General features: G+C 39.0%; 1 protein-coding gene across 1 annotated transcript in view; it reads left to right on the plus strand.

Annotated features, from left to right (window-relative positions):
• Positions 1 to 570: 570 nt before the first annotated feature.
• GALNT13 (polypeptide N-acetylgalactosaminyltransferase 13) overlaps positions 571 to 26,043 on the plus strand; it is a 551,077-nt gene continuing 525,604 nt past the window's right edge. Inside the window, exon 1 of the mRNA XM_044242085.1 lies at positions 571 to 681. The gene's annotated coding sequence lies outside the window, so the exon portion shown is untranslated. The remainder of the gene's footprint in view (positions 682 to 26,043) is intronic.

Genomic DNA, 26,043 nt, shown 5'->3' on the forward strand with positions numbered 1-26,043 from the left:
TTGCTCTTGGGGGCCGTGCCTGCCAAGTATCGCGGGACTTGTGCACAACGCTGGAGCAGCAGCTCTAGGAGCAGCTGGAGCGCGCTCGGTGCACACCGCCCCAGCCCGGGGAGGAGCGGGAGCCGGGAGGGAGGAGGGCTGAGGGGTGCTGGTTACGTAAATGATACTAGCCCAGTGAGAGGCCTCCAGGCTGGGGCTACGGGAGGGGGAGGGACCGCGCGAGGAGGAGGGACTGGGAGGGAGAGGGCCGGGGTGGGAGGGGGGCGGGGGCTGGGGGCGAAGTGACCAGGCGGTGGCGGCGGCGGTAACGGCGGCTCTGCCGAGGTGACAATGTGTTAGGAGCCCTCGTTCGGTCTCCTGCGCCTGTACGGCCTCGGCGCCCGCTCTCGCGGCGCTCGCGGAGCCCTCTAGCCCGCCGCTGCGCTATGAGGGCGCCTCTCTGGGGCTGGCCCAGGCCGGAGCCAGCTTGCTCCGCTCCCGGGGAAGTGTGAAGAGAGAGGCGCGGGCGGGAGCCGGGGCTGCGCGCGGCGTTCGCGGGCCGGCGCGGGTTCCAGGTGAGCGCGGGCTCGGCGCACCCGGCACTCTCGGCGCGGCTGACCGGCGCCTGCTGGGCTAGTGGAAGCTGAATCCCGCGTGTGGACTGCGGTTCCCTCTTCGCGGGATCCTTGGCCACGATAGCAGGTCTCCGTCTCTCTCTTGCTCCCTTTCTCTTCCTGGTAATTGTTTGGGGCGAGTCCTCTCCGGGTAGCCAGGGTGCCCAGGGTGCCCGGGTGGGTGCCGCAAAGTCCCGCAGCTAGTGTAGGGCGCGGAGTCGAGCGCCCGGGGCCGGACGGGGGTCAGGGGCGCCCGCGGACCCCGCGAGACAGCCCCTTGGGCACTCTGAGCGCGCTCGCGGGTCGCTGCAGGTGCGGAGGGAGGATCGCGAGGCACGGAACTTTCTGCCGCCGCCCGATCTCTACCCGGCTTTTTCCGCTATTTGGCTGAGCTCCGGGTCGCTGGCCACCCACTGCGCCTTGGTGGCTCGGCGGCAGGGGCAACTTTCTCCTACCAGCTGCGGGAGGCTGGGGCTTGCTGTGCGCGGACGCTTCTCGGCTTGACACCGCGGACGGTCTGGAGCTTGGGTGTCCTCTTCGACGATTGCCTTCCTTTCTTTCTGCCTCTTTCTTTCCGTGCGCCTCGGCCTCTCATTCTCTTCTGTGCGTCTCTGTCTCTGACTCAGTTTCTTTCTCTGACTTTCTCTCTGACTGGCCCCCCCTGCGCCCTTCGGGTCTGTTTCTTTCCCCTTTTCCTCCTTGTCTTTCTTGGGATGTCTCTTCCTGTTACTCTTAGGCTTGTCTCTCCTTTTTGCCATATTTTCCGTCTTCCTCTCGCTGCCTCTCTCTTGTCTCCTTTCCCCGCCTCTCCTGTCCTCCAGATCCCCAGACCCCAGGCGCCTTGGCCAGTGGAGCACGCCCCGGCCCATCATCTGGGCATCTCCAGGTACAGAGATCTCCCTGGTCAGAGCCAGAGGGTGTGCGGGGGATGCCCCTGTGTGGGCTCTCGTGGAGTCGAGGGGCTGAATGAGGGCCAGTCTCAAGGGCCAGTCTCCCAGCTCCGCGCGGCCGCGAACCCGAGCGCACAGAGGATGCTATGCTGGCAGCGAAAGCTGCGGGCGCCCCTCCCCTCACTCCGTTATTTGACTACGATCAGTTGAATTTCCTGGTAGATAGTCTCCATCTCTAGCTTTTAGAGGTAGCCCAGGAGAAGAGATGGATGAAGATTTTGGATCCAGGGAAAACTGACCTCGAAAGGGTGGGAGCTTTCATGAGGCAAAGGTGTTGCTAGCGGTGGAGAGGAGCATTGGGGGCTATATGCTTTAAACTGCCGTAACACTCAATCCTTGAGTGGTTTCCTTGTGAGAGGTCGTGGTCACTGTTCCCACGAACAGAGCGTAGAAATTTTATTTGCAGGGTAAAGACACTTGGCTGCCCTAGACGCCAGAAATTTCGGTTTTTCTTTGGGCCCTCGGATCTTTAGTTTTATATGAAGGCTGCCTTTGCTCAGGGTTGCTTCCCTACCGTCCCCGTGTGTGTGTATGTGTGGTGCGCGCGTGTGCGTGTGTGTGCGCGCGCTATTCCTTGCGTTCATGCCCTCTAGTGTTAAAGAAACCAGCTTGTTGGAGAATAGTGAAAAGTAAGGTCAGCCTATTTGGTGACATACTTCGTACCTTTCACTTTCCCAGATCGTTCTCCTTGCCTTCACCCATCCTTTCCTTTTCCTCATCTTCACTTTTGCATTGCATTTCTAATTTTTTCCTTTTCCCTGATCTTTACAAACTCCTTCTCTCCTGCAGAATTAGAATCTTAGTATTGAAACCCTGTTGGAGTGACTTCGCAGATGGATAGATTTGGAAAATCTTCATAGCCTAAGGCAGGCTTTGAACATGAGAAATGTGCATTTCTCTGTGCTGTTTGCCACAAGCCAGGATTTCACATCTCTTCCTTGTGCCCCTGCCCACCTTCAACTCCACTGAGAATTTTCTCTGGCTGCTCCTGCTTGTTTAAATAAATGCTTTTAATTCTCCGTGTGTGTGATGCTCATCCCATTCCAGGGCTTAAAGCTGCTTACTTAAGTAGAGGCACTGTGTCTGAGATCAGGTTCTGAGAGGAAGGAATGAAAGCTTTTGCAAAAGAGGTACAGTGCTGCTGGTGTAGATTAATTCTGGATTTGAGAGTGCATAGTGGAATGGGATGCTGCTTCAGATATGCAGACCCTAGCGCAGTGTGGGAAAACTAGTAAATGCTTAATAAAAACTTGCTAGTTGAGTGATTAGCATGCAACTAATTAAGGGCTTTGAAGTCACCCAGTTATGCTAATGAGCCTACAAACAAGAAGTTGAATTCTGCCTTTTTTTTTTTTCTGTTTCATTTAGTCTTTTATGAATGGGAATTGAGGACTAGTAGAAGGGATGTTGAAACATGACTCTTCTGTCCCTTTTTAGTTCATTCACTGCTTGAATTTGCCCCCCTCTGAAAGTCTTTAACTTGGCTGATGCTCTTTAACAAATCACTGCAAAATTGAAGAAATGATTTTAGAGGCTCTGATGGCTGACATCTCTTAATCTTCCTACCTGAAAGTAAACTGCAACATGACATCATTTGTTAGTGAATATTTTCATGTGGTCTTCTGCAAGTGAAAAGTTCTCTCTTTTAATATAAGGAACAGATCTGTCAGCTTAAAATATTTGGGGCCTATAAATTGATCTGCAAACCGAATCACTTGCCTTAAATAATTTATAGGCTTCCTTACTGCTTCAAATGTATATGAGAGGTGTGGTACTACATATATATGAGAATTTGCCAGAGTACCTGGAAATGTAGTCCTCCTGGCACAAGGTACTAGTAGGAATTCTTAGGCTGCAGTATTGTTTTGTTTTGGGGTCTTTTTTTTTTATATATATATTGTTTTTTTTGATGATAGGGTAGTCACTTCTCAAAACAGTTGGGGATTTGCCATGACTATTGTATAGGAGTGTGTTCAAGGCAATTTTGCTTTAAAAATATTGGCTTATAGATCACCTGACATTGTACCCAATGTTTTATATTTAAAAATAGTAAAGATACAGTGAAGATAGAAATTCTGATACTGGTTGAGATATGTTCTGATTTACTGATAATATTGAGGTATATTTAACTTTTTAATTTCATGTGCATTGATTTCACATTGAACAGTTTTGTCAGAGTGAAATACAATGTTTCCATTTTGTTTACTTGATTTTTAGAAGTGGTAGTTCTTTCTTTCCTTTCCTTTGTTTTCTTTTTTAGAAGTGGTAGTTCTAACAGGAAGATTTCATGGAATAGAAGTTGTGCAGCTTTTTAAACTTAGCATTTTAGGGAGAAGGTGAGAGAAGGCAATACATGAGTATTTTTATTCATTCTGGTTAAAAAAATGAAGAGGATACGGGTGTTTCTGAATAACATCAAGTGAAAGTAAAGAGTATGATTGAGAATAATGTATGAATAAAGTCCACTAGGTGAAAGAAATAACAGTACTCCATGTCTTTAATAAGTGTTCATTGTATTTTATGGAGATGAATAGTCTCTATTGGTATTTTTAGGTATCACCATCTCAAGTGGTATCTCTTGTAATAAACAAGAAATTCTTTTTTTTTTAATATTTTATTTGTTTATTTGACAGCTAGAGAGAGAGCACAAGTAAGCAGAGTGGCAGGGAGAGGGTGAGAGAGAGAAGCAGGCTCTCTGCTGAGAGCCTGATGCGGGGCTCAATCCCAGGACCCTGGAATCATGATCCGAGCCGAAGGCAGCCGCTTAACCAACTGAGCCACCCGGGCGCCCCAACAAGAAATTCTTGACTGTGACTTTTAATATATCACCTTGGGTTTGCATTGCCATCAGTAGTAGGAACATGTACATGTCTTAAATTTAATGAGACCTTACAGGATCACTGCTTTGAAGTTAGAGTGACCATATGCCTAATTATTCAAAGAATTTTAACTGGGTTTTGGTTCTCATTCCTTCCTTCTGCTCTTGTTACGGGAATAAACACATGTGAAACATCGAATTGAGACTCATACTGACTTTGACAGTCTATTTGATGTCCTTTCTTAATATCACCCCCCACCCGCCCACTCACACATATGTTCAAACACATAAATCACATATAAAGATCTGGTACTCTCTGCTCTGATAAACCTTTTGTCGTTTTAACAGATTAGACTTTTTTAAAAAAAGATTTTATTTTTAAGTAATTTCTGTACGTAAAATGGGGCTTGAACTCAGAATCCTAAAATCCAAGAGTTTCATGCTCTACTTAGTGAGTCAACCAGGTACCCCCAGATTAGACTTCTGTTTACAATTTCTATCTTAAAGCACATTCTTTAATAAAAGACATCTGCTATTCAGTTACAGATATGTGTTTTTGAAGAGTCCAGCTTTCTACTATGAAATTTAATACTTAGAAAATTAAAAAAGAAATTTGCAAAAGTGAGTGCACACAGTAATTCAGTAGTTGGTCATCCATTTGGGACATTATAAGCAATTGTATTTTAGAGAAAAATATAAACCAGATGGACTTTATTCATTTGATACTTGTTTTTTCTAGATTCAGATTTAAATCTATGTGTATGCTTCCAATGTAGTGTATTATAAAAATATTTTTAATGAGTCTGCTTGATTACCAAGAAATAACAGGTGATTAAAGATACCTGTGTGATGAATGTATGTTCCAGTTTGCTTATAAATGAATTAGCTAAAATTTATTTTTAGCCATGAGTTTTCTGGTTTTATTGTCTTTGTATGAGTCAGGACCTATGTATTTAAGCTGAAATTCTTAGTTTTGAGAATTTTTAACCACGGATTATTAAGAGATTTCTGGGGCCTACCATTTAAAATATAAGTGAAAGTAGGGAGATGTGCCTTTTCTCTATGGGGCCCAACTTCACTCGAATGTGCACATGTAATTGTCCTTATGAACTCTTGGGTTCTCTCTCAGCCTTTACCCTATCATAATTGTTCACTCCTCACAGTAGACCTAAAGCAAAATACAAAATATCAGTTGTTGAAAGTTGTTCCATGTTAATGGTAAATCTCCAACATAGCTTGAGAGGGATGCAGAGAAAATTGTGACTGTTAACATCATAGATATGAACACAATTGTGATCATATTTTCTGTTATATGAGAAAATTGAAATGCTCATATTAAATATTCAGACTTCCTTTGTATTATTATTGTTACTATTTTTGGAACTGCTTACTGTTAAGATAGATGGGGAACTATCCAAGATCTAGCATATCAGGGTTTTAACAGGATGTGGAATTAATTAGGATTCTGATACATTAAACTATATTGATATCACTTAAATCTTATTTAAGCTCTTGTAGAACATTATAGGAAGTGTGATTAAACTGTTAGTTGGCATTTTGGTGATCATAATACAAGTGCTGAGTAGCCACTGTAAACAGAAGAATTTAGAGCAAAGCCTGCATATTCAAAATCATCTAAATTATGCCTCAGAGATAGTAGTAAATGTCAACTTAATCTCTTGCCTAATATTAATTTCCTTGATATTATAAGCACAACACCTCTTTTTTTGTTAAAAAATGGATTTTGACATATGGGGAGGATTATGTTCTTGTAGATCAGAAGCATAATAACTCACTTAATTTCCTCTTGAGATTTTTTATTATATAATTAGTTTCATATAGGAGAGGATGAGATTTATGTGACTATCAAGACCCCTATACGATACTACCATTATTCTCATGAAAGAAAAATGAGAACAAATACTTGGAAACAAATCTGTGTGAAGGTACAGCCATTTCCATTTATTTATGAGGGAGTTAAAAATGGTGAATTAAGTTACACAATCAGAAAATAACTAAAATCTGTTGGATACTTACTTTGTCCTTGTACTGTGAATAAGTAAACATCTAATAGGTCTTGCCATGTTTTATCCTCATAAGCATATGAGTAAGTAGTATTACTGTCCCCATTGTGTCCGTGAAGACTCCCTCACTCAGAATTCCCTGGTATGAGCACCAGGGATCACATCAGTTCTTTATTTCGATGAAGCCAGTGCTCTGGTAGTTCTCAATCTGACATTTTCACTGACGAATAAATTGAAAAATAAAAATGAGTGCCAACCTTCATGTGAACATTTCCTTCTGTCTGGTAAGAATGATTTAAGAAGCCTACTTCTATCACCATTGTGTGAGTAGACATTTGTACACTGGGTACAAAGGGTAGACATTTGTACACTGGCTAAGATGGCAGAACTGATTATCAAAATGTAGTTCTTAAAATAGAATAAATTTAGCTTTCTATGCGTTCTTCTACACTGTTCTTATTTTTCAAATTTAACAAAGATTGATGAAAATTTTTTCACAGTCTGGTAAGTTTTTTCACCCTCTTCTGTAGTCTGTGCTTGGGAACCCTGCTTGGTGGAACCTCTGTAATATCCTATCTTACCCATGTACTTTGTGCCCATAGACAGCGCAGGCTAGTATGGTAGTCATATCTGTCACCTAATGAGAAACACACAACCCTTATAGCTATTCCATTTTCTTGCCAGTCGTCAGCCTGGGCAATAAAATTTGGACCCAATATGCTAGCAGTTGCTCTAGCCTCAGTTTACTTATGGCAGTGATTGTTGGAAGGATTATGGAATTGGAGGTGACTTGTTCCCTCATGGCAGTTAAACACAGACCAGTGTTTAACTGGGACAAGAGTTGAATGTTGGGCCGAAATAAAGGAGCATGTCTTAAGAACTTTAACTCCTCCGCCCTTATCCCAAACCTTTGTGTTCAGCCTTTAAGGATCCTTCTGTTCCTTTTTCACTTCTTTGTTTTTCTTAGTGAGGACAAAGCAGTTTTGCTTTAGGTAAGAGAGAAAATTGCAAAGGTAAACTTCTAACTGCTTTTGTAAAACGGACCCAGGCTGTTAAATGCCAGCTTGCTTTGGATAGAGACTACTGGGGCCATTGAAGAGGGAAAAAAATGCCAGTGGGGGTAGATGAATGTAGCAAAATTGACCTAAGGCATCGTTTCGTATCCTTGCTAACAAATCTGTCTGTCAGATCCCACTGATACAGATTCTCATTTGCCTGGGATGGGTTTACAGAATCTCTTTTTATTTTTTTATTTAAAGATTTTATTTATTTATTTCAGGGGGGAGAGAGAGACCACGAGAGGGAGGGGGTAGGGGCAGAGGCAGAGGGAGAAGCAGACCCTGCTGAGCGGATAGCCAGATGCACTTCAGCTTAGATCATGTTCTCAGGGCCTGGGATGTGGGCCTTGATTCTAGATCCTGAGATCATGACCTGACCTGCTGCCCTTGAGCTACCCAGGGGCCCTCAGATTCCATTTTTATAAATACTTTTCTAGATGATTCTAAATACAGTGACATTTCAAGCAACTGATTTTACTTCAAGTTCATTATTTTTCAAATTTACTTACTAATTTTTATTTATTAAAAATGGTAGTAGTTACTGCCCTTTTAGCACAGCCAGACTTATTCTCCATATCCACAGTTCTTTTTAAAATTGTGCATTCATTTATGTCCTAAATTACAATGACAAACAAATTGTTGTTAAAACAAATTAATGCTTATTTTTCTACAGAGCTTGTTCATAGGACTTCTGATGTCAGTGAGTCTTCACAACCACACACTTAACACATTTTAACATTCAGAGACTTGAACTATCACAAGAAATGCTAAAATCCTAGTAAACATAGTTGTGCATTTGATTTCATTTTCATGCTGCCAAAATTTCAAAATACTACTCAGAATATAAAATAGCCATAGATCTTAAAGGAAAAATAGAGTCAAATCTGAAGTCAGAATGTAATTTCTGGGCAAGCTGTTAGGACTCATGATTCCTCTTTCATTTTGAGCTTTTAAAGTAGTGACTATTCACAATAAAAGAAAGTAGTAACCAGCTATTTTAGAAACAATAAAAATGGGCAGACATTAGGACCTGGAGCCTAAAACAGATACCCTGGGAATAATAAAAATTTTCACTGCTACAAGTGTGAAGGGCCAGTAATCTGTAAGGGGAGCAAATAGAATTAAACTGAACCGTCAAGTCCGTGTCTCCATATTTAAGAAACAGGAGAGTTTCCTTTAATATTACTTACCAGTTATTACTTTTGTTATCAATATTAGTTTTAATATTACTTCTGTTACTCTATGCTTTTGAATAGTCATGCATTCTAAAATGGGCATGTGGATTCCTTATGATAGAAGCCGTTCAGTTTAGGGTAGATTAGTTGGGAAAGAACACCCCAGCATTATATAATAATTAAAATAGCTTCACATTACTGTAGACTCTTTCTTCCCTTAAAAAAGAAGTTACTATGTTATGGACACAATTCTAAGTGCTTTACAGATACTCGTTTTTATCATAACAGCCCTCCAAGTAGGTTTGATTAGTACCTCCATTTTACACACAAGGAAATTGGGACCCAGAAAGGTTAAGTAAATTGTTGCAGACTGAGCTGATGAGTGTGACAGGGCAAGGACTGCGCTCTTTTTTTTTTTTAAAGATTTTATTTATTTATTTGACAGACAGGGATCACAAGTAGGCAGAGACACAGGCAGAGAGGAGGAAACAGGCCCCCCGCCAAGCAGAGGGCCCGATGTGGGGCTCGATCCCAGGACCCTGAGATCATGACCTGAGCCGAAGGCAGAGGATTAATCCACTGAGCCACCCAGGCGCCCCAAGGACTGCGCTCTTTTGATGAGATGGTTAATAAAACAACTTGCTTTGCATCATGAAACTCCAAGTAGCAGAATTGAAAATGGAACCCAGATTCCTAGGTCTTGTTTCCTATTCAAGTTAGATTTGCCTTTAAAAGTGAAGGAAGAAAGCCTGACCAACAAATCAGATTTCTACAGTGGGAAACAAAAATGTTTACATTTTAGAAGTCATAACACTGGATTAAGAAAGACAAGCTGCAAGTAAAAATTGAAGTTCTCTCCTGGGTGGCTCAGTGGGTTAAAACCTCTGCTTTCAGCTCAGGTCATGATCCCAGGTTCTGGAGATCCAGCCTGAGCGAGTCCTGCATTGGGGCTCTCTGCTCAGCAGGGAGCCTGCTTCCCTTCCTCTCTCTCTGACTACCTCTCTGCCTACTTATAATCTCTGTCAAATAAATAAATAAAATCTTAAAAAAATACAGTTAATTATGTAAGAGAATAAATGTGGGAAAATTGGAATGGATTTCTTAACGATTTTGTTGTCTTTACTTAGATGCATACTGCCCCTACCTCCCCCAAAACAAGAAGAAATTAGCATATAGTTATACAGACAGGAGGAAAAATAACTAAATCCTTAACTAAGTTAGATTTCTCTATATAAATTATAATCTGTAACTGAGATATGTATCTGTAACCTAATAAAAAATAGCTTATTTTGCTGTGATATTACTGATAAAATGTTTAAATTACATTAAGAAATCTTTATGGAAGGATTGAGGAAATCCTGCTGAAATTTCTGGCTTTTTTTTCTCAAGTGTTTCAAGTTTTTCTTATAATGGCATATCTTTACTAATTTGTAATCACTAGTAATCTGTGAGAACTGATGTATTAATCTTTGATAAAATATATTTTTTCTTTATGACCTTTGGTTGATTTTCAGCAACTTTCTATTGCTTACTATTTTTGTTTAATGTACTAGGACAGTGTCTTAACGATTTTTCTTTATTCTTTTAAAAAATATTATTTTAGATTGACTGATAGTTGATTGGGTTATGTAAATTATTTCAATTACATACCATCAATAATGAGTCACTCCACCTGTCTGGTTTTTTAAAAGCTAAAATTTGTACTTAAAAACAATGCTGTTTTCAGAGTCCATAAATGAAATGAAGGTTTATGGGGTTATTAACTAGCTTAGTATCAAAACTTGGTACAGTTTTTCCTTTTTTCTCACAGCAAATTCTTTTTTTCCTGAATCTTTTTTTTTTTTTTTTTTTTCTGAATCCACAAGGCTTGTCTGTCTTTGATTCTCTTGATAGTTAAGTCCCAAATGGGACTATATGTCATTTGTCCTGAAAAATGGGAGAACCCTGAATATGGTTCAGATTTTATACCTTTCCTGTGGGTTGTCAGTGTGCCTCTGTATTTTCTTCTTAAGTAAATATGTGTTTATCATTTCTTGATACCCTCTTCTCCCATATCTTTTCCTTACTTCTCCTTTCCTTTATTCCTTCTTCATGGGTCTCCTTTACTTTACATGGTCTTTCTTCTGTGGCTTAATAAGTCCATGTGTAGCAGGATTAGACTTTTAGTGCTGTTGATTTGTTAAAAAAAATTATAAAAAGAGCTTTGTTCATTTCATCGTTAGTTCTGAATAGGTAAGAGACAGACGCTCTAGCTTTTGCATCTGGGTCATTTAGCAGGAGGCTGGGGATGCTAAATTCACATCTCATTACCTTTGTCTACTTTTAGAATTGTGTACTTGGGCCCTGTGGTCAGTTGGCAGTTGGCTGGCCCGTGGCTCCAAGGGAATGCTGTGTTATTTGAAGGGATGCCAATTTCAGTTGCCACATGGTTTATATATTTCTTGGTCAGAGTTTCCATACAAAACATCCAGTATGTATTTTATTGTTAACTCTTGGCTATTGACTTCATGTCAAAAATTTATTATGATATCAACTGTTAGGTTGTAATGAACAATTTTAATAATTTAGTTTCTGTGGCTCTCCCTGATTTTGGGTAGTGTTGACCCTATTTGATAAATGTAGAGCAGACATTTTTGTCACAGATTTTTTAAGTTTTATTGTTGTGCACTAAGTTGAGATGAATCGTAGGTAATTGGAGGGTGCAGCTGAATTAACACATTGAATTGCTAGTTATGAGACACTTCATTTGCTGTTGCAGACAACAATAGGCCCATTCTGCTTCTACAATGCACAGATTCTTACTATCTATATAAAATTCTAATTCAAGTGGGATAAAGTGTATGCATCATTTCCATTCCTTTTGTGAGGAAAAATAACCTTCACAAATATAAGATACTTGCAACTATCTCATTAAATAATTTTGAACTTCAATAAATATTTTTTCTGAGAATGTTAATCAGTTGTCTCATTCTCCACAAAAAGGACAGTATAAGACATTTCATAAATATGAAATCAGGAGTATTGCTTTTACCCTGTGTACCTTAAGACCTGTGCAGATGTGCAGTTCGCATTTCTTTCAACAGAGAGAGAAAATGTGAATCATTAAGAGCAGCATTGTTGCCATCATGATTATGTTGATATTCAATAGTATAGAATTTTGCTTTATTTTTTTTCTTCATTTTAAGTGTTTTAAGTGTAGCTTCTCTAGGTTGGTGGAATTCTTTTAAACAGGTGAGTATCCATTTTTAAGAAGAAGTATTGATACATATCTGTATTTATTATATTTTTTCTTGAAACCTCATTTATTTAAGCATAAATTAAAGAGTCAAAAAGATATCAGACTGTTAAAAATGGGGTAGAGTAAAGCAAGGTAGAGGAAAACTAAGATACAGGAGAGTGGCCTGAAATTGAGGAGGGAGCCACTGTGTTCCGAACAAGCCCCCAAAGGCTTGAAACTTCATAATGCCAAGAAAAACAGAGGAAAGAAATGAGATACTAGAGCTGACACAGAATAATGAATCAACCTGTATAGATGGAATAACCAGCTTACTACTTAGTAATTCTATTTCATATGCAAATAACCCTATAGCAAGTGTTTTTCACTAACTGTCTCATTATACCTCTTAGTACATTCTAATGATGTTACTTAAATGGCTGAGGAGCAATAAGGGCAATGAGGATTACATCCTAAACCATAGAATAAAGTCCCTTTTATTTTGAAACTTAAAGTCTTCAAGCCTAATGATCAGCATCTCGCTTATCCCAAAGCAAAGTCTTCTAATCAATAAGACCCATTCAAGTCTGGAGGACTCAGTACTTTCTGTTTCTTTGTTCTTAATTATAAAATAGGGACGCCTGGGTGGCGCAGTTGGTTGGACGACTGCCTCCGGCTCAGGGCGTGATCCTGGAGTCCTGGGATTGAGTCCCACATCAGACTCCCAGCTCCATGGGAAGTCTGCTTCGCTCTCTGACCTTCTCCTCACTCATGCTCTCTCTCACTGTCTATCTCTCAAATAAATAAATAAAATCTTTAAAAAAAAAAAAAAAAAAAGAAAGGGTGAATACCCAACTTTAATTATAAAATAGCAACCATGGAGTACCAGACTTCTAAGAAATAATTTAAGAAAAGATATTAAGAAAAGCCTACAACGTGAAAAAGAGAGACCAAGATAACTGAAAAGCCATTAACAATAAAATGACCTTGCAGGGAACAGATAATTGAAAGATCATAAGACAGACAAAAAACATTAGCATTGCGAAGAGGTGCAAGAAAATACTACATTCGTAAAACAATGGATGATATGGAAGAGACAATGAACAAGAAAATTATGGAAATTAAAGATTTTGAAATCAGTAGTTTAAGGGAAATTTTTAAGTTTCTAATAAGGAGAATACTTGCCAATGCAAAATGAAAAGACAAATAATGTAAAATATTTAAGATAAACATCCCTGAAGTGTGACTCCCTACTACGTAGGTTCTGTAAGAAAATAAAAAAACAGTGTAGAACAAATACTGAAGAATTAATATGGGAATTCTACAACATGGAGGCCTAGGAAGACCCTGAACTCCTCTCCTTCCATGGACACACCCAATCTTCAGTATATATGAATCATTTCCCTCTGAAAACTAGATGAACTTCTTCTCTATGTCAGAGGATAAAAAGACCACATTGAGAAAGGTAGGAGAGGCAGAGACTTGAGGTCACAAAAATAATACCCCAGCATAGCACTATACCATAGCATACTAATGCAGCACTTCTCCTGGAGGAGCAAGGGATTGATGCCTCACATCAGGTACCCCAACTCTCCATGACCCACACCAGAGAGATGAGCCCCCTAAATGTGAGTGGGGCTGATGTGCAAGGGAGCCAAAATACTGTGGGAGACTGAGATTCCCTTTTTAAATGGCTCATGTCTAGTCTCATTCACCTTAGACCCAGTAAAAAAAAAAAAAGCAGTGGTTTGAAAAGCACCTAGACTGCATATGAAGGAGGTTTAATTGCTGATCTGAAAGCATCTGCTGGAGGGACAGAGGACAGTTGGAACCCTCCCCAGAGATGAAGGTGCTGACAAATGCTGTTTCTGCATGTTCCACCTACCCTACTAGCAGGTGGGGAGCTCATATATAGCACTGTCTCACTGCCGTGCTAAGTCAGTCAAGGGCTAACAGTCATGACGCTATCCTGCCTTGAGAAGCCAGGAAGCATGAATGGTGGCAGCACTTCCTGCTCCCTGGCTGGGGCAGGTGAGTATGAATTGTTGTGGCATTCTCCTGTTCCCTAGCAAAAGTTGGTTAGCTGAGTATTTGTGATACTCCATTGCTTCTTGGCTGAGCCTGGCAAGTGTGAGGGATCATGGCATTCTCCTACTACCAGTCTGAAGGCAGTGGGGGTGCACAGACAAAATATTCTCAAGACCATGGACACACAAATGTTTTCATGCTGCCTTTTTGAAGTCAACAAGTGTGCCCTACCCCCTATACTCTCCAGCTGCCCATAAAGCAGTGGATGCATGCAGTCTGTAAAAGGGGAGGCCTCTTAATTGCCTGACCCTAGTGGCCAAGGGGACTGGCATTCCTGAACTCCATGGGAATGTAACATTCAGAAAGGCAGTTCTTGGCAAGCCGCAACCCCCCCCCCCCCCCCCGCCGCTGCCCCTTCAAGGCACTGCACAGAGAGCAGACTGAAACACAAATGCAGTCCTCCTGTGAAAAAGCCTTCTTAGTTAGTCTGGAGCTTCAACCAGAGGGACATGCCTAAGGTTTCATCCACATCTATAGCTTTAAAGAAGTGCTCCCAGGGAAGGTAAACAGGGAAACACCATCCTTGTGTTCCCTCTTGGCCTCAGTATAGCTCAACAAGACATCCCAGAAAGGAACTTACAAACTCATCTGGAGCCTTGATTTTTATAACTGTTTTCCAGGGACACCTGCAGATCTCTTAGACACCTGAAGATCTGGCCTAGAGGCCATCAGGAATTATATTTCTGGCCTCTCAGGACTGTACGTATTTGCATGCTTCCATAGCTACTGCGTGAGGGTCAGACTTCCAGTCAGTCTGAAACTCGGTGTTAAATGAGATTGCTTCCCTTGGAAAACTGACAGCTCTTTTCATACCCTCAAAAATGGGGGCATATCAAGAATAAGTTGGGTAGTTTAGAGAGTCAAGGATTTGAGAGGCAAGCAAAAGCGAGGGCAAGGTTGGATGAGAAAGTTCCTCACCTACACAAGACCACTCCTTCAAGATTGAGAGAGAGAGAGAGTTGTTTCAGCTAATACATATAAACAAACACAGTCAAGGGAAATGAGGTAACAGAGAAATATGTTCCAAACAAAAGAGTAAGAGAAAGCCTCAGAAATAGACTTTAATGATATGGAGATAAATAATTTACCCAATAAATAATTCAAAGTAAGGTTATAACGGTGCTTACCAAACTCTGGAGAAGAAGAATGGATGAATGCAGTGAGGACATCAGCAAAGAGGTAGAAAATATATGAAAGTATCAAATAGGGCGCCTGGGTGGCTCAGTGGGTTAAGCTGCTGCCTTCGGCTCAGGTCATGATCTCCGAGTCCTGGGATCGAGTCCCTCATCGGGCTCTCTGCTCAGCAGGGAGCCTGCTTCCCTCTCTCTCTCTGCCTGCCTCTCTGCCTACTTGTGATTTCTCTCTGTCAAATAAATAAATAAAATCTTAAAAAAAAAAAAGAAAGTATCAAATAGAAGTCATAGAGTTGAAGAATATAGTAACTAAACTGAAAAAAATATAGCAGAAGGCTTAAAAAGCAGACTGGATAAAACAGACCAGTGAACTGGAAGACAAGACACTAGAACTCACCCAACAAAGCAGCCAATAGACAAAAAAGAATTAGAAGATAAAGATGACTCAAAGGACCTTTGGGACAGTAAGTGGAATAACATTTGCTTTGTAGTGGTCCCAGAAGTAGAAAAGAGAGAGAAAGGGAGTGAAAACGTCCCTAATCTAGGAAAGGAAGAAGACATCCAGGTCCAGGGAGCCAAGAGAGATCCAAATAAAATTAATCCAAAGAGCTCCACACTAAGTAAGATACATTGAAATTAAAATATCAAAAGTTAAAGAGAAAATCTTAGAAGCAGCAAGAGAAAAACGAAGTATTGCATATAAGGGAATTTCACTGGAGTATCGGCTGATTTCTCAACAGAAATATTGCAAGCCAGAGTAGAGTGGGATGACATACTCAAAGTGCTAAAAGGAAGAAACTTCCAACCAAGAGTGTTCTAATTGGCAAGATTATCATTTAGAACTGAAGGAGAGAGAAATCATTTTCCAGATGTGCGAAAGGAGTTCATCACCACTAAATCATTCTTATGAGAAATGTTAAAGGAACTTCTTTAAGCTGAAAATGATGGTGCTAATTAACAATAAGAAAACATAAAGTAAAAATGTCACTGGAAAATGTAAAAATAAATGAAAGGCAATGGATCAAATATTTCTAAAGCTAGTATAAAGGTTAAAAGATACAAATAGTAAGATTAACCAAAGCCAAAATAATTAGTTAAAGAAAACATAAAATACAAAGATGTAAAATGTGACATTAAAACGTAAAATGTGCTGGGGATGGGGTAAAAGTGTGGTTTTGAAAAATGTGTTCAAGTTTAAGTTGCCATTAACTTAAAATAGATCATTATATATAGAGAATGATATATGTGAACCTCTTGGTAACCACAAAATAAGAACTTACAGTAAATACACAAAAGAAAATGCAGAAGAGCGGACAGTGTGGGAGAGATGCTTTCCCAAAGGAAATGATTGTGCTCTTAACAGAAGCAAGGAGAATGCTACAGAGTAGGCAGGACCTCAAGTATTCACAGCAATAATTAAGGTATCTTCTCTGTTGACAAGACTCGAAATACTAATTTAATGATCAAGCAGCCTGTTCCAATAGCCAGTAGAGAGAATCTTGGAGTTAAGATCAGAAGTCCTGGAGGAGAGGCAGGATAGCAGATGAACAGGGGACTTCTTTTCACCCAGTCCCTTGAATTTTGCTAGATATCTGACAAATCATTCCTAACACCTGTGAATTCAATTTGAGATCTAATATAAGAATTGCTGGGGGTGCCTGGGTGGCTCAGTGGGTTAAAGCCTCTGCCTTCAGCTCGGGGTCCTGGGATCAAGCCCCACATTGGGCTCTCTGGTCAGCAAGGGGCCTGCTTCTTCCTCTCTCTCTCTGCCTGCCTCTCTGCCTCCTTGTGATCTCTGTCTGTCAAATAAATAAATAAAATCTTTAAAAAAAATTGCTGCAATTATGCAAATAGAAAATCATCCACTTTTTGCAAGGTAGGAGATGTGGAGACATGAATCTGAGAGGATATATTGGAAAATAAACTATGGGGAGAGGGAGCTTCTGTAAGTTGTCTACCGGAAAGTGGTTTAGCAGCGGAGTGCAAAATTAGAACTTTTATAGGTCTCTTGCTGTGAGGGACTCCCCTGCCTGAAAGGTGCTTGGGTGGAAAAGTGGGGCAGAATTCTGGGTGGGACAGTATGGTCCCAGGATCCCCAAAGTCACAGAAAGAATGGAAGTGTTTGAATGCAGCAGAGTTCCCAAGCATTGGTGTGGGGAAGCCAGTTACAATTAGTGAGCCCCACGGTGGCCACTCAACTTGGTGTTGCCCTAAACCACGAACTGCAGTGAGATCAACTGACTACTTTCCATTCAGGGACCCAGCAAGCAACAACTGCTGTTAGACCCTGCTTCTTCCCCTGGGAGGAGTAGCACAGGAGTGTACATCATCAGACAACTGCTCTGGAGCAGGGGCCCAGGGAGTAGCAGTGCACAGTGAGACACCCTCCCTTCCCCTGCGAGGATTAGGGTCCTTTGCAGTGAAGGAATCTAAGGAGTTTGGTGCACACAAAAGGGACTGACTGCCTTTCCCTGAGGGTACATGAAGAGTCGGGGCAGTGATCCTTCACAGGGCTGGAGATCAGGGTGCTGCCATTTTTTATTTTTATTTTTATTTTTAAATTTAATTTAATTTTTTTTTTCCCTCCTCTAAAGGAGTGTGAAAAGTCTTTAGGGAACAAAAGCCACATAGAGCAACCCAGAGAACCTTATACTGAGCCCGGCCCTCTAGCAAGGAGTTGTGCACTTCAATCCAGGCAAAGATACCTGAGAATCAGTGCAATAGGCCCCTCTCCCAGAAGACCAGCAGGAACAGGAGGCAAATACTAAATTTATGGATCACACAGATCTGAAAAACTGCTCAGAGAAAATATATAGAATTTGAGGTTTTTTTCCTTACAAGTCATTCATCTTTCAGTTTAAAATTTTCTTTTTTCCTTTTCAACTAGTTTCTTATTTTATCAACTCCTTGTTTTTAAGTCTTTTTAATTTTCATGTTTACACTTAACATTTTATAGATACTCATTTTTGGCTTCCTTTCACTATATTCAATTTTATTTTTGTTTATATATGTTTTTCTTTCTTCACAATTTTGGGATTTAGGTCTTCTAATAAACAGACGAAATACACCCAGGATCAAGTGGATCACCCTGTTTTGTCTGCCTGTAAGATTATATTCTCCCTTTCCCCCCTTTTTTTTCTTTTTTTTTTTTGGTTTCTGACTTCTTCAGATTTGCCTAATGTGTCTTTTGCTGGGGTCATGGTTGATATTTTTTATTTTGTTCTCTTATTCATCTTTTCTCAGGACAAAATGACTAGAAAGAAAAATTCACAATAAAAGAAAGAAACAGAGTTAATACTCTGTTATAGATCTAACTGATAGGGATATAAGTAAAATGTCAGACTAGAATTCAGAATAAGGATTATAGAATTACTAGCTGGGCTTGAGAAAAGCATAAAAGACACTACAGATATCTTTAGTGCAGAAATAAATCTAATCAGAGCAAAATTAAAAATTCTTTAACAGAAATGAAGTCTAAAATGAATGTTCTAACAGCTAGGGTAAGTGAGGAATAAGAGTCAGTGAGATAGAAGACAAATGTTGGAAAGGAAGGAAGCCGAGAAAAAGAAAAACAACTAATAGACCATGAGGGGAGGCTTCAACAAAGCAATATCATAACGTGAAACAATATTAAAATTATTGGGATCACAGAGGAAGAAGATAGAGAGGGACACAAGACATATTTGAGTAAATCCTAGCTGAGAACTTCCCTAATCTGGGGGGAAAAAAAAGAGGCATTCAAGTCCCAGAGGCTCAAAATCAGTAAAAAGAGATCAACACCCGACGTGTAATAGTGAAGCTTGCAAATTTCAGTAATAAAGAAAAAATCCTGAAAGCAGCTTGAGAGAAGAGGATCCTAACCTACAAGGACAGGAACATTAGTCTGGCAGCAGACCTATCTGCAGAGACCTGGCAGGCCAGAAAGGGCTGGCACAATATATTCAGGGTACTAAATGAGAAAAATGTACAACCAAGAATATTTTATCCAGCAGCTGTCATTCAGAATGGAAGGACAGATAAAGAGCTTCCAGGACAAAACAGGAATATAAAGAATTTGTGATCACTCAGGCCTGCAAGAAATATTAAACAGGATCCTGTAAATGAAGAGAGCCCAAAAGTAACACAGCTGAGAAAGGAACAGAAACAACTTGCAGAAACAGTGTTTACAGGATACAACGGCACTAAATTCTTATCTTTCAGTAGTTACTCTAAATGTAAATGGGCTAAATGCTCTAATCCAAAGACCAGCCATTTCAAAGGAAATTGAAACAGTAATCAGAAATCTCCCAACAAATAAAAGAGTCCAGGGCTAGATGGCTTTCCAGGGCAATCTACCCTGGGAAGAAATAAAAGGCATTCACATTGGCAAAGAAGGTGTCAAACTCTCACTGTTTTGCAGATTACATGATACGTTATGTGGAAAACTCAGAAGACTCCACCCCAAAATTGATAGAACTTATACAAGAAGTCAGCAGCATGGAGAATTAAAAAATCAATGGACAGAAATCAGTTGCATTTCTATGCAGCAATAAAGAGAGGGAAGAGAAATTAAGGAGTCCATCCCATTTACGATTGCACCAGAAACCATAAGATACTTGGGAATAAACCTAATTAAAGTGGTAAAAGGATCTGTACTCTAATGAAAGAAATTGAGTAATACACAAAGAAATGGAAAAAAATTCCATGCTCAGGGATCAGAAGAATAAATATTGTTAAAATGTCTATGCTACCCAGAACAATCAACACATTTGATGCAGTCCCTTTAAAAGACCATTGATGCTTTTCACAGAGCTGGAACAAATAATCATAAAATCTGTATGGAATCAGAAAAGACCTTGAACAGCCAGAGGAATGTTGAAAATGAAAACCTAAGCTGGGGGCAGCACAGTGCCGGACTTCAAGCTATATTACAAAGCTGTAATCATCAGAGAGTATGGTACTGGCTCAAAAATAGACACACGGATCAATGGAACAGAGTAGAGAACCCAGAAATGAACCTTCAACTCTGTGGCCAACAATTTTCAACAAAAGCAGAAAAGAATATCCAACTGAAAAAGGGCAGTCTTTTTAACAAATGGTGTTGGAAAATTCGACAGACACATGTAGAAGAATGAAATTGGACCATTTCTTACACCATAACAAAGGTAAGCTCAGAACGGATGGAAGACCTAAATGCGAAACAGGGATCCATCAAAATCCTAGAGAGCATAGGCAGCAACCTCTTTTCACCTCGGGTGCAGCAACTTCTTGCTGGACACATCTCCAAAGGCCAGGGAAACAAAGGCAAAAGTCAACTGTTGGGACTTCATCAAGATAAAAAACCTTCTGCACAGCAAAGGAAATAGTCAACAAAACTAAGTCACAACTTATGCATTGGGAGAAGATATTTGCAAATGACATATCAGATAAAGCGGTAGTATCCAAGATCTGTAAAGAACTTACCAAGCTCAACACCCAAAAACCAAAAAATCTGGTCAGGAAATGGGCAGAAGACATGAACAGACATTTCTCCAAAGAAGGCATAAAAATGGGTAACAGAAATATTAAAAAATGCTCCACATCACTGGCATCAGAGAAGTAGAAATCTAAACCACAATGAGATACCACCACATACCAGTCAGATGGCTACAATTAACAAGTCAGGAAATGACAGATATTTGCAAGAATGCAGAGAAACTATTGTTGGACATGCAAGTTCATACATCCACTCTGGAAAACAGTATAGAGGTTCCTTAAGAAGTTAAAAATAGAGCTATGATTCTATCCAGCAATTGCATTACTAGGTATTTACCCCAAATATACAAATGTATTGATCTGAAGGGGCACCTGAACCCCAACATTTATAGCTGCAAGGTCCACAATAGCCAAAATGGAGAGAGCTCTGATGTCTGTCGACAGATGAATGGATAAAGAAGATGTGGTATATATATACACAATGGAATAGTACTCAGCCATCAGAAGGAATGAATACTTAACATTTACATCAGCGTGGATGAAACTGGTGAGTATTACAGCTTAGCGAAATAAGTCAGAGAAAGACAGTTGTTTAGTTTCACACATATGTGGAATATAAGAAACAGCACAGAGTATCATAGGAGAAGGGAGGGAAAACTGAATGGGATGCCATCAGGGAGACAAAACATGAGAGATCTATAGGAAATGAACTGAGGGTTGCTGGAGGTGAGATGAGTGGGTGGAATGGGCTAATTGGGTGATGGGCTTTAAGGAGGGCACGTGATGAGATGAGCACTGGATGAATTACTGAACTGATGAATTATTGAACCCTACATCTGAAACTAATGATAAACTGTATGTTGGCTAAATGAATTTAAAAAAATGCAAAAGTAAATCTAAACATAACACCGAATAGTCATCAAACCGTAAAAGAAGAGAAATTTAATATATAGATTAATTAAAATATATAGAATGGACTTAAAAAAATACAAAACAATGCCAATTCTATGTGCTGCTTATAAGTGACTCCAGAAATAAATACACACACAGATTGAAAGTTAAGGATAGGAAAAAGATATTCACTGCAAATGGAAATAAAAGAACGCTGGTATAGCTACATGCTCATCAGAGAAGATAGACCTTCAAACATGCTATGATAGAAGACGGAGGGCCATTGCATTATGATAAAGGGGTCAATCCAGCAAAAGATATAATATTTGTAATTATATGTGCACTCAACTTAGGAAGACCAAAATATATAAAGCACATATTAACAGACCTAAGAGGAAAAATTGAGAGCAATACAATAATAGATAATAGTGGGGAACTTGAACACCCTACTTAACATCAATGGGTAGAGCATCCACACAGAAAATCAATAAGGAAACATTTGTCTTAAAGGGCATAAGAGACCAGATGTACTTACTGTATATAAAATATCCCATTGATAAGTTACAAAATACACATTTTTCTCCAGTGCACATGGCATATTCTCTAGGATGGATCACATGATAGGTCAGAAACAAATCCTAATAAGTTCAAGAAGATGGAAACCATCAAGCATCTTTTCTGACCTCAAAGATGAAACTAGAAATCAATTACAAGAAGAAAACTAGAAAAACTACAAATACATGGAGATTAAACAACTGGTCATTGAATAACTACTGGGCCATAAAAGAAATCAAAGGAGAGGACATACCTAGAGACAAATGAGAGGAGGACATACCTAGAGACAAATCTGATGTATCAAAATCTATGGGATACAGCAAAGCAGTTCTAAGAGGGAAATTCGTAGAACAGGCCTACCTTAAGAAACAAGAGAAATCTCAAACATTTTAACTTTACATGTTAAAGAAGTAGAAAAAGAAGAACAAAGCTGAAGTTTAGTAGAAGGAAGGAAATAAAGTCACAACAGAAATAAATGGAATAGAGGCTAAAAAGATAATAGAAAAGATTAATGAAACTAAGCTGTTTCTTTGAAAAGATAAATGAAATTGGCAAGCTTTTAGTGATCACCAAGAATAAAACAGAGAGGACTCAAATAAAATCAGAAATGAAAGAGAAGTTACAGCTGATAACCACAGAAACATAAAGGATCATGAGACTACTGTGACCAGTTATATGCTAACAAATTGGACAGCTAGAAGAAATAGAAACATTTTTGGAAACTTAGTCTTCTAAGAATGAATCATGAGGAAATAGAAAATCTGAATAGATCAGTTACTAATAAGATTTTGAGTAGTAATAAAAACCTCCCAATAAACAAAAGTCCAGGATCAGAGTGCCTCAGAGGTGATTCTACCAAACATCCAACAACTTAATACCTAGCCTTCTCAAACTCTTCCAAGAAGTTAAAGAGAAGAGAAAGTACCCAAACTCATTTTATCAGACCAATATTATTCCTGATACCAAAACCAGACAAGAATATTATAAAAAAGGAAATTGCAGGCCTCATGAACATAGATGCAAAAATCCTTAATAAAATATTAACAAATCCAATAGGGCAATACATTAAAATTGTGATACAGCATGATCAAGTGGGATTTGTTCAGGGATTCAAGGATGTTTGAATATCCACAAATCAATTAAAGTGATAAACCATTTAACATTTAACATTTGTATGTGGAAAAGCATATAAAACATCGATGAAATCAAGACACAAATAAATGGAAAGGTATTATGTGCCCATATATTGGAAGAACTGATCTTAAATTAATATTAAAATGACCATACTTCCCTAAGCAATGTGTAGATTTAGTGGAATCCCTATCAAAATTCAATGGTATATTTTTACCACTTGAACAAATCATTCTAAAATCTGTATGGAATCATAAAAGCTTCTGAATAACCAAAACCAATCTTGAGAAAGATAAAAAAGCCAGAAGTATCACACTCCCTGATTTCAAAATATACTACAGGGATGTTATCAAAACTGCCTGGTGTTAGCATAAAAATAGATGCACACATAGTTCAATAGAATAGAGTAGAAAGCCCAGAAATAAACCCTCACATATATGGCAAATTAATTTATGGTAAGATGGACAAGAGTATATAGTGGGGCTAGCACAGTCTCATCAATAAATGAGATTGGGAAAACTGAACAACTACAATCAAAAGAATGAAACTAGGTAATTACCTTATGCCATATACAAAAATTAACTCAAAATGGATTAAAGACTTCAATGTAAGACCTGAAACCATAAAACTCATAAAAGAAAGCATAGACAACAAGCTTCTTGACTTATAATAAGTAGTGTTTTTTTTGACTCTGGCTCCAAAGGCAAGGGAAAGAAAAGTAAAAATAAACAAATGGACAATATCAAACTAAAAAATTTCTGCACAGTTAAGGAAACAAGCAACAAAACAGGCAGCCTACTGAATAGGAGAAGATTGTTGCAAATCAGATATCTGATAAGGGATTAGTATTTAAAAAAATAAAAAAATTTATAACCCAATAACAAAAAAACAATCTCATTTAAAAATTGGCAGAGGATCTGATTAGAAGATAACTACGAGCACATGGGAAAATGCTTGATGTCACTGTTCTTCAGGGAAAAGTAAATCAAAACCATAGTGAGATACCACCTTATACCTATCAGAGTGGCTGTTATCAAAAAGACAAGAAATAACAAATATTGGTGAGGATGTAGGTAAAAGGGAATACTTGCGTACTGCCAGTGGGAATGTAAATGGTGCTGGTACTATGGAAAGCAATATACTACCACTATAGAGGATTCTCAGAATATTAAAACTAAAAATGCCATGCGGTCCAGCAACTCCACTTCCAAGTGTGTACCCAAAGAAAACATAAACACTAATTTGAAAAGATACATGTACCCTAATTTTATTGCTATATAATTTCTGAAATATTAGTATGGAAACAACCTAAGTATCCATTGATGGATGTGATAGAAGATGTGATACATATATCTATTGTGTGTACAATAGTATAGTACTCAGACATTAAAAAAAAAAGTGAGATCTTGCTATTTGATACAATATGGATGGACCTTGAGGATATTCTTTTGCATATACTAAGTTGGACAGAGAAGGATAAATACCACATAATTTCACTTACATATGGAGTCTAAGAAACAAAACAAAATCCAGACTTGCAGAGAATAGATTGGTGGTTGCCAGAGGAGAGAGGGATTGGGCAAGCCAAGTTGGTTCCAGGGGGTCAAGAAGTACAAATTTCCCATTATAAAATCGTGGAGATATGATGTACAACATGGGGAAAATAGTAATACTGTGTTAACTTTAGCAGGTGGCAGGTGGTAACTAGATTTTTGCTCATCATTTCAGTCTATACAAATGTTGCATCACTGTTGTATACCTGAAATCAACATAATTTGTGTATTAGTTTTATTTCAATAAAAAGTAAGGATTAATAGAATAATCCTCAAATTTCTGAAGAGAGACAATTTGCAACTCAAAATTTGATATCCACTGAAAGTATCAATCAAGTGCAAGAGTAGAATAAAGACATGTCCAGACACACAAAAACTAAATATATTTTCCACAAATATGGCCTTTCTTAAAAAATTACTTGAAGTGCAATTCTAGCAAAGTCTAATTGAGAAAGAAAAAGACATGGCATGATCGTTATAAAGCAGTCCAAGACAGCAAAGGGGTTATGTTGCTCCAGTGCCGTGCAGGATTACTGTAAAAATGGAGTGCTTGGGTCAGTGAGTGTCTGACATAATCAGACATTATAGAACATTTAATGTTCAAGATGTATTTGAAAAGAAAATGAAAAGTTGTGCCAGGAGAAAAAGAGGAGAAGCTCCAGGAAAAAAAGAAAGAAAGAAAAAAAAAGAATCTTCAAGAAAGGAAAGTAATCTAATCATAGAATTTTACTTTACTCTTAAATAAACATAGTTTTAGGGGCACCTGGGTGGCTCAGTTGGTTAGTTGTCTGTGCAGGTCATGGTCTCAGAGTTTTGGATGGAGCCCTGTGTTGCACTCCGTGCTCAGTGGGGACTCTGCTTCTCCCTCTTCTCTGCTCCTCTTGCCCTGTTCATGCTCTCTCTCTCTTGCTCTTAAATAAATGAAGTCTTTAAAAATAAATGAACATAGTTTTATATTAATTAAATAAATGGTATTTAGTAATTTTCACTTTTTAGTATCGGTCTTTAGGTAAAATGTCAAAGATAATCATGACTGTACCATTGAATGCAAACATTATCAGCACTGGTAATGTTACAGTAAACATAAAGATGGTGAGGGCTGGGAGTTTGGTACAGGGTTTGGAGAAGGTGGCAGGGAATGGTAAGGATTGGATGATCCACACATTACAAAGTGGGGTCAAGAGATAGTGTCTGCAGTTGAGGACAAGAAATAACAGTGATGATGTATTCCTTAAAGTTAGAAAGATAAACAAGAGGAGGAATAATGAATATATTAAGAGGAAGAGTACAGAGAAGTGGGGAATGTGGCAAGTGAGATAATTTAGTTAATGTCTAAAATACTTTGAGTCCATTTGTGTGGTCAAAGTATGCCTCAATTTGATTTATTTAAAATGTGCCTGCATTGA

The sequence above is a fragment of the Neovison vison genome, chromosome 3, assembly GCF_020171115.1.
Source record: "Neovison vison isolate M4711 chromosome 3, ASM_NN_V1, whole genome shotgun sequence".
Lineage (NCBI taxonomy): Eukaryota > Metazoa > Chordata > Mammalia > Carnivora > Mustelidae > Neogale > Neogale vison.